The 7,957-nt window shown below is 46.8% G+C and overlaps 1 pseudogene; it reads left to right on the top strand.

Annotated features, from left to right (window-relative positions):
• Positions 1-4,858: 4,858 nt before the first annotated feature.
• Positions 4,859-5,077, top strand: LOC105979481 (annotated as a pseudogene).
• The last annotated feature ends 2,880 nt before the right edge of the window (positions 5,078-7,957 follow it).

Genomic DNA, 7,957 nt, shown 5'->3' with positions numbered 1-7,957 from the left:
GCCTCTATGAGCATAAGCAAAACCTTAATTCTATTACTAATTGGTCTAAGGACTTGGATCCTTGGTTGCCAATGTCCCCACCTCATAGGGCTTGGGGAGGGCAGCTCTGCTCCCCCAGAAGGTTGGGAGGCTCCTGCACTGCGTCAATATCAAGTGCACAAAGGCCAAGGTGCCAAGCGGCAACACCGCTCTCCATCGCCCTCCCGGCCTCTCGGAACACTTGCAGAGGCTAGTTGCTTGAAACTTGAGTGTCAACATTTCAAAGCGTGGGTGTAGACATGGAACAGTGTCCGGGAGAGTCACTTACATTTCCCTGGATGTATACATTTTATGGCATTACATAATCACTTTTAAGGACCCTTTTCAGAAGCATATCTATTCCTAATTCATAAGCCTTTTTTAAAAAACGTTTTTCAAGCGTTTAAATCTGACTGACTCATCAGATTATTTTGACAAACAAACAAAGCAATACGATTATGCTTATAAGTAATGTAGGGGAATAAAGGGTGTAAAGACTATCACCCCAAAGACTAAGAAAAGCTACTATACCCCAGAGACAAACCCACATTTTAAAAATGTTTCCTCAAACACCTTGTTCCAATTCTAGGTACAGGTGCCAATTGTGAAGGACTCTGGGTGTGTCCAAGGGAAGAGAGGGGCGGGGTGTTGCAATGATGTGTTAGACATGAATGAGGCCTTTATGTATAATTCACTCATTCCAGGGCTGTGTCCGGTTAAGTGCCTGGATGTTTGCTTACACGTCCTGACATGGGTTTCTCTCCCGTAGGCTGTCACTGTAAGTCATCCCACACAGGCCTCTCGGCACTCCATCACTCTATGTACAGAGCTAGACATACACTGACATGAAAACCAAAAATCACTCCCACAAAGTGCTTTAAATCAACTGGTTGTCCCTGTACCTTAACAAAAGGCATTCTCTCGCCTCTCAAAGTTGCAACAAACAAGGTACCTTCACGGTCTGCTCTAGACCGCCCACACTGGAGGGAAGACAGAAAGGATGCGCATGCTCAGAACCCTGGTGCTAGACAGGCATTCAGACCTGCAATGCCCCAACCCAAACCCACTCCCATCGAGTCACTTCTGATTCGTGGGGACCCTTTAGGGTAGATTAAAACTGCTCTATAGGGTTGTTGAGACTATAAATATTTACAGGAGTTGACAGCCTCATCTTTCTCCTAAAGAACGGGTCGTGGGTTTGAACTGCCAACCTTACAATTAGCAGCCCAATGCTTACTGCACTATGCCGCCATCTCCGCTCCAGGAACGTTAGAGACAAAAATGGAATAAAGTCCTAGGTCACACACGAGGAAGAGTGTGAATGTGGAGGGCTGCTTTTCGTCTTTCATCGCACCCAAGTCCCTAATGAAAGGCAGGGCATTCTGTCCTGCGGTGGAGGAAACGAAATCGTGTGTCACTGTTCAGGAGTGCAATCGGTGACAGAACCTTCAAAGCTCACCCTTTGTTCACTTGGACAACCGAGAACATGACTCTCACCCTTTCCTCACCAGACGTTCCCTTCCGGGCTAAAGAAGATGCATCAGCCTCGGGTCTTAGAGGCACAGAAAGCATGCGGGGACATAGGGCGGGAGGTGTGTCTTCAGAAAGCTGAAAAGCTAGCAGCACAGAGCAGGCTTTCCCTTTCAAATGAATAAAAGAGGTCTTTGATTAAACAAACCAACGCAAAACTTCATTCCCTCCTAAGCCACCTTAGTACTACATATCTGAACCCCAGAGTCAGACCCCCACAAAAAACTGTTATGCTTAGATGACATCCCATTGTGTCATTTCCCCGGCCCGAAAAGAACACGTCTCTTCCTCTAGTGTTCCTGCTTTCCCACATCTAAGCCACCGACAAACCTTATGGATGCATCACCTGCGAGAGCACTGGGTCCCGCACAGCCCCTCCAAATATCTGCCCAGCCCAGCCTCCAGGAACAGTAGGTACTGCTCAAGTAACTTCCTTCTTCCTTCCGCTGACCCCCTGCTGCTTCCCTCTCACTGCCCCTGCCTCTCCTACATTGTTTCTCACCAGCCTGCCTCTCAGCAAGCTTTCCTGGTGAGCCGGAGTTAATCCTACCAAGAGTTCTCCTCAAACCCAGCCTGCTGACTCCGAGAACCCTCCTTTGGCCTGTTCCTCACCCCAGCACGGCCCATCTTCATTTCATGTGCTGGCAGTCTCCTGCCCTGTCCCATCTGAGTAAGTATGTACATAGCGTTGGGTGTATTTGAATAATGGCTCCCTCTTCCTTTACCATCTGTTTGCACCCCCGGCACAGAGCCAGGCATAGCTTGCTTGCTTAGTAAAGTTTGCTAAACAAGCACATGTATCAAGGACAAAAAGAAGGCTGAAGGAAACTGATGGCATGGCAGAGTTTGAGGTTACTATCTTAAGTCAATAACTTGCTAGATTTGTGTAAATTTTAAAGGCAAAGAGGCTAATAATATCCCGTGGGTTGGGAAGTAGAAAGAATGGTTACATTTATGATTTTTATCATCATTGTGCACATTTAAACGTACTCCAGGTTCACTGTGGGAAGGCTGGGTTATGTCTGTCCTGCCCAGGGTGAGTTCTGGGCAGAGCAGCTGGGAACATGGACTACTCATCCTCAGGGATTTGGGTGGAAGTCTACTGTGTGAATTTCCTCATTCCTCCCAGTTCCCTCTTAAAAGGGCTCGAGGCTTAAAAGGATGATGGGTGCAGGGTGTGCGTTACACACGATATTGAATATGTCACTAAAACACATCCTCTTACAGTTCATAAAATCCAAAAGGAAATAGAAATGAGTTGGATTTCATAACCCGGAGGAACTCCTGAGTGTTTTTGACTTGTCTCACTCTTCTAAGTATTATCCCAGCTGATAGTCGGTATGTAAATTCTTGTTTCAAACTGGCAACCTCCGAGGGACAGCGCCATCAGCAACAGATGTCAGCAAAGTCAAAAGAAGACAGGGTTTCCTCTTTACTCCGTGCTTCCAAGGCTGGCTTCCCATGCCCCCCCCCCCCCCCCACCTCCCTCCTCCAAGACTGTCCTCATCTGGCCAATTCCCCTTGCAAGCACCTACCCCAAGTCACAGTGGTGAGCAGATTCCTCCTGACAGCCTCCTCTCGAAGGCTCATAGGAAGTCTGCGGCTTTGCTCCAGCAACTGGGATGGGTCAGGCATCAGGACAAGCCATCAACCACGCGCAACTCCCACCACTACAACTGCCTCCTGTCCCAGAAGAATGTTAGTTCGGTGGTGTGGGTCTTCTCAGAGGACTACACCCTCTCAGGGGAAGCACAAAACTGCCTTTTCCCAGAGTGCCAACTGCAGTGGTGGCAAGTGCTGTCCTGTATCTTGTGCCATCCCTCAGGGTTTAGCTGGTGATCGGATACAAACATTTCTTGTTAGGATGGATTTTTACCGGAGGTTTCTAAGCTAACCTCTGCAGAAGGTTAGCCCGCAAACTCTACAGAAGAACTTTGTCCCAGCATACATTTACCACTCTGTCTCTGACTCAGAGGGATGCCAGTCTGGGGACATTTGTCAGCAGAGTTGGAGGTATGCCAAAGAAGAAACTGAGTCTTGGTTCCGTCTGCACATAGCATTAATTAACCAGACAATTGCCAGGCCTACGCTTGGAAAACAAGATAGGTGCGGCAGACCTATCTCTTTGAGACAAAATAAAAAGGCAAATAGAGAACACGAATAAGCTGATGAGGGAGGGACCCCTGCCTGTCCCCACTGCTAACATAGCCAGCCTGCCTTCTCAAATACCCCCTTGAAACATGTGCCATAAACAGCCCTGGTTCCTCATCCATGCTGGTCCTTCAGGTCTTTTTAGGAGAGTTGTCAGGCTCGCACGCGGACAAATGAAATGGTGTAGGCTTTTTTTTTTTTTTAATCTGTAGCCACCTTAGACAGATACTGGCTTGGAAACCACCAAAGGTCGGCAAGCTGAGACTATGACAGCTTATAAGCATAAGTGGCCCAACTGTCTAAAGCAAGTTCCTCTCTGGGGAAAGTCCAACTCCAGCTCTTTAAAAGTCAACCCGGTCTGACAGAGCCTGGGGTCATCAGGAGCGATTCGACAGTGGTCACGTGAACATGATACAGTGCTTAAGACACGAGAATACCAGTGAGAGATTGTTGGGGGCTGCATAAAAGGCACAATCCAAATCGCACTCTCTCTGAAAGGCAGCCACCCCTGCGAGTTCTCTTAGAGATTTCTATCTTCTACAATCCAGCCAGATTTGCGATAGCGAGATTAAAATATCCATTGAAGGCTATGATTACGACAAAGTAGAGTCACAGGATGAGCATTGAAGAACATTTCTCTACCACGAGCTCTAAAACCAGGGTTGCTTTAAGAGAAAAGAAGACAGTGAGAGTTCAAGCCGAGCTCAGTTCACATCCCTTCTCAACCAGAAAATTCTTATCGGAACCTCTTTCTACATCTGGAAAACGTGGGTAATAGATAAAAGATGGAGAATCTTGGGTAAATAAAGGCTCTGCTCATGTAAACACTATTTGTCAAGGACACTGGTCCTATCCTTGAGCCCAAACCCAACGCAAATGACAACCATGGGGCCCATTCTGGTTCACAGCAACCGTGCGTAGGATTTCTGAGGCTGTACATCTTTGGGGGAGCAGAGAGCCTCGTCTTTCCCCCTTGTGGTTAGCAGTCCAACGCCTATCGCCAGCCCCACCCAGACTCCTCTATTTTAGAGCAAACTTAAAAACCAAACTCGCTCCTGCAAACTCGCAGGGCTGAGCCCCAGAGCTGGCTCGGCCACCGGGGGAGCCCAAGAGGCAGCCGTGCGGCCTGGCCCAGAGCTGGGCAGGGTCCCCAGCCGCCATGGACAGCGAAGACGAGAGCGTGGAGGAGGCGGTGGACCGGCAGCTGCATGAGGACCGGTTGCCGCACGGATTCTGCACCACCGTCACCTACTCCTCCACAGACAGATCTGAGGGAGCTTTGTTCACGGAGGAAACAACGGCCGGGGAAGTTCTTCTTGGATGGCAGCACCCTGGAAGGGTGGATGTGGACGACGCCCTGCAGGGTCAGGGAGCGTAGACTTACGCAGCCAGAGAGCTGAATGGCCCAGCCCAGAATACGACACGGTCGGGAGGCTGGTCTTCAAGGGGGCAATATAAAGATCATATTTAGCATGGAGTTTGCTGGGTCTATTACCCAGTAAGCATTCTGAAGGAGCTCCGCTGCTCGTTGACAAAGTGGGGGGTTCGAATGCACCAGCCGCTCCTTGGGAGAAAGATATAGCAGTCTGCTTCCACAAGGACTCTCAACCTGGGAACTCATGAGGCAGTTCGATTCTGCTGGAATCGACTCGATGGCATTGGCTTTGTTTTGTATGTGTGTGTTTGTGCCTCGTGGTTGTTCGTGTTACTGGAAAGCAACGGGTTTTAAGACGTTTCTTGGACTCTTCCTAGTAGAGAGCAAACTATATTCTCTCTGTTAGAAATGGAGCTGTGACTCTTGAGAATCACAGAAGCAGCAGTTTCTGAGGCCTGTTCTCACACTTTTACTCACCATTGGCTTCAACTGTGGGTCTTTATAGCTGCTGCTATTTTTCAGTGTTGCTTTAGGAACAGATGATTCACCGTGATCAACATAGATCAGAGCCTTGCACAATGATCTGAGCGTGATGGAAGCGTCCTGAGTCTTGGTTGTGGTGGTAGTTCTACATTTTTTAAAAATAAGAATTAAAAAAAAAACAGGAATAAAAAAAGCAGGTGTCTATACAAAAAAGACAAATTGGGACAACTTCACCTTATTGTACCACTAATAAAGTCTATTGCTTTTCACTCCTTTGGCATGTGGGAAAGAATAATAGAATTGTTTGGTTTTGCTGTTTTATTGTTCTTCATATGTAAGAACTAACCTAGCAATTTCTGGTGGGGCTGGTGGTGGTGTTAGGGTTTTTTAAGAGCTATTTGATTTTGTAATTCTATCCCTGACTTTTTAAGGTGCGTTAGGGTTTATATTACTTCAGTGAAGGTGATTAAATGGAACTTGATTTGCTAACATTCCGCAATAAAGCCTGACGTTTATTAAGGTAAAATGTGGCAAGACCCATGGATGGGAATTAATGCTCTAACTTTTGTTTGCATTTAAGATACCTCATGTGCTGTGACTGAAAAGTATTGGTTAAAAATAAATTAATATACATATAAGGGGGGAAACTCACTGCTATCCAGGCCATTCTGACAAATAGGATTAGTTAGTTGGATTATTTGTTCCTATCAGAAAAGTTAAAAAGCATTTAGCCTGCAGGGGAAGCACCAAGAAGGCAGATTCCTTTAGAAAGTAAAAATAGAATGTGAACCACAATTCCCAAGGTATGATTGGGGAGCTATACTTTCCTTTTTAAGAAGCATAGATGATTATTTCTCAAGGTGGAATTTCTAGGGAGTGCTTGGGAGAAATCACTGGGAAATGAATCTCATTTTCTTCTTCCGTAGCTGCAGACATGCCAGCCGGGATTGGATTCACACCACCCGGTTACTTGCAAGCCAGCCCTTGCTGGAAGGCCGCAGTTGAATTCCCAGGGTTGTTGTCTGGAACAACAGCCTCGGAGCCATCAGTCATTTCCTGGCCTGGACCTGAGCCAAGGAGGCAAAGGGAGGCTGAAGAACAGCAGAACCAGATGGTCTGTGCCTTTGGAAAGTTGACCGAGACCTTCAGTCCTTCTTGCAGGCTGTACTAATGCCACTAGACAATTTCACATTTTACTTCTAGTTACTCGAACTCAAATCTGTATCTTAAAAAGCAACATCATAAAGAAGAATGAATCAGTGAAAAATGAAAGCTAATCTATTCTTAACTGTCAAAAGAGCCAAAAACAAAACAACCCTGGGGGAGGTTTTGGATGTCAAATCCCAGTTTCTAGGAACCTAAGAATTTTTTTACACTCTCCAATTTTCTCTTCTTCACAAGGGATCCTGAGACTGAAACTATCTCCTTTCCATTTAACTAATGCATTCCTTGTTTCTGAGAGTAGTTTTTCATAAAGCTGCCAACTCCTGCCGTGAGCACTTCAGACAGCAAACTCCCCTTCTCCTTCTCTCTTCTTGCTCCCACTCACTAGTGAGCCTTCGTGTGCACATGCGTGTGCGCAGACACACACGAAGAGCTGGATTAACTAGCACATATTTTTGCGCGCACACACACACCAGATAACAACTATTTGCATTACTTATTCTTAAATTGGACCTGGGATCAATTTCAAACCTACTTTGGCTGTCACTCTTTGTGCCACAATTAGCTTATATTTCACGGGTTACTTAGATTGGGAAATTAAAGGAAAGAATTTGGCTATTCACCTTGTGACTAAAGTTTTAATCTGCTGCTGCTTAGCTACTTGAATTATTGAAACAGGAAAGAATCATCAGGCTTACCTATCTCTACAAACGCTCTAAAATGCAGAAGAGAAGTAAAACAGAGAGAAGCAATCTTGCAGGAAGTAGCAGGAGCAGTGAAGTAGGCCTCTTTGTTAATTATCCATTCATGAATGTGACCTGCTGTGTGGGACTCAGAGGAACAGAGAGTGAAGGGACGGGCTACATAGGGCCCCTGCTTGGCCAACAGAGGAGACTTGTGGGGAAGATAAAGACAGACTGGTCCTCACACAGGAGATGGGAAGAGGATCTACAGAGCTTGTCGCCCCCAGGCATGCCCACAGGGAGGAACTGGGAGTGTCAGAGTGCCAGGACCTCCTTCGGGATTTAGGGAAGGCAGACTCTTTCTGGTCAGCCAGAGACAACCTCCAGGAAATTGCTGTCCACATGGATGTGGGGCACATATCTAGCCCTTGGTTGATATTTCTCATCCCCTGCCCTGACTTCTCCCCTGTTATACAATCCTATTCCAACTGCAAGACTACTTCCATGTTTCCCCGAAAGTAAGGCATTCCCCCGAAAATAAGACCTACTTACA

This window comes from Echinops telfairi, unplaced genomic scaffold (genome assembly GCF_000313985.2).
Source record: "Echinops telfairi isolate 266 unplaced genomic scaffold, ASM31398v2 ScPeMD7_1;HRSCAF=3_0, whole genome shotgun sequence".
Lineage (NCBI taxonomy): Eukaryota > Metazoa > Chordata > Mammalia > Afrosoricida > Tenrecidae > Echinops > Echinops telfairi.
This window is presented reverse-complemented; position numbering and strand designations above follow the sequence as displayed.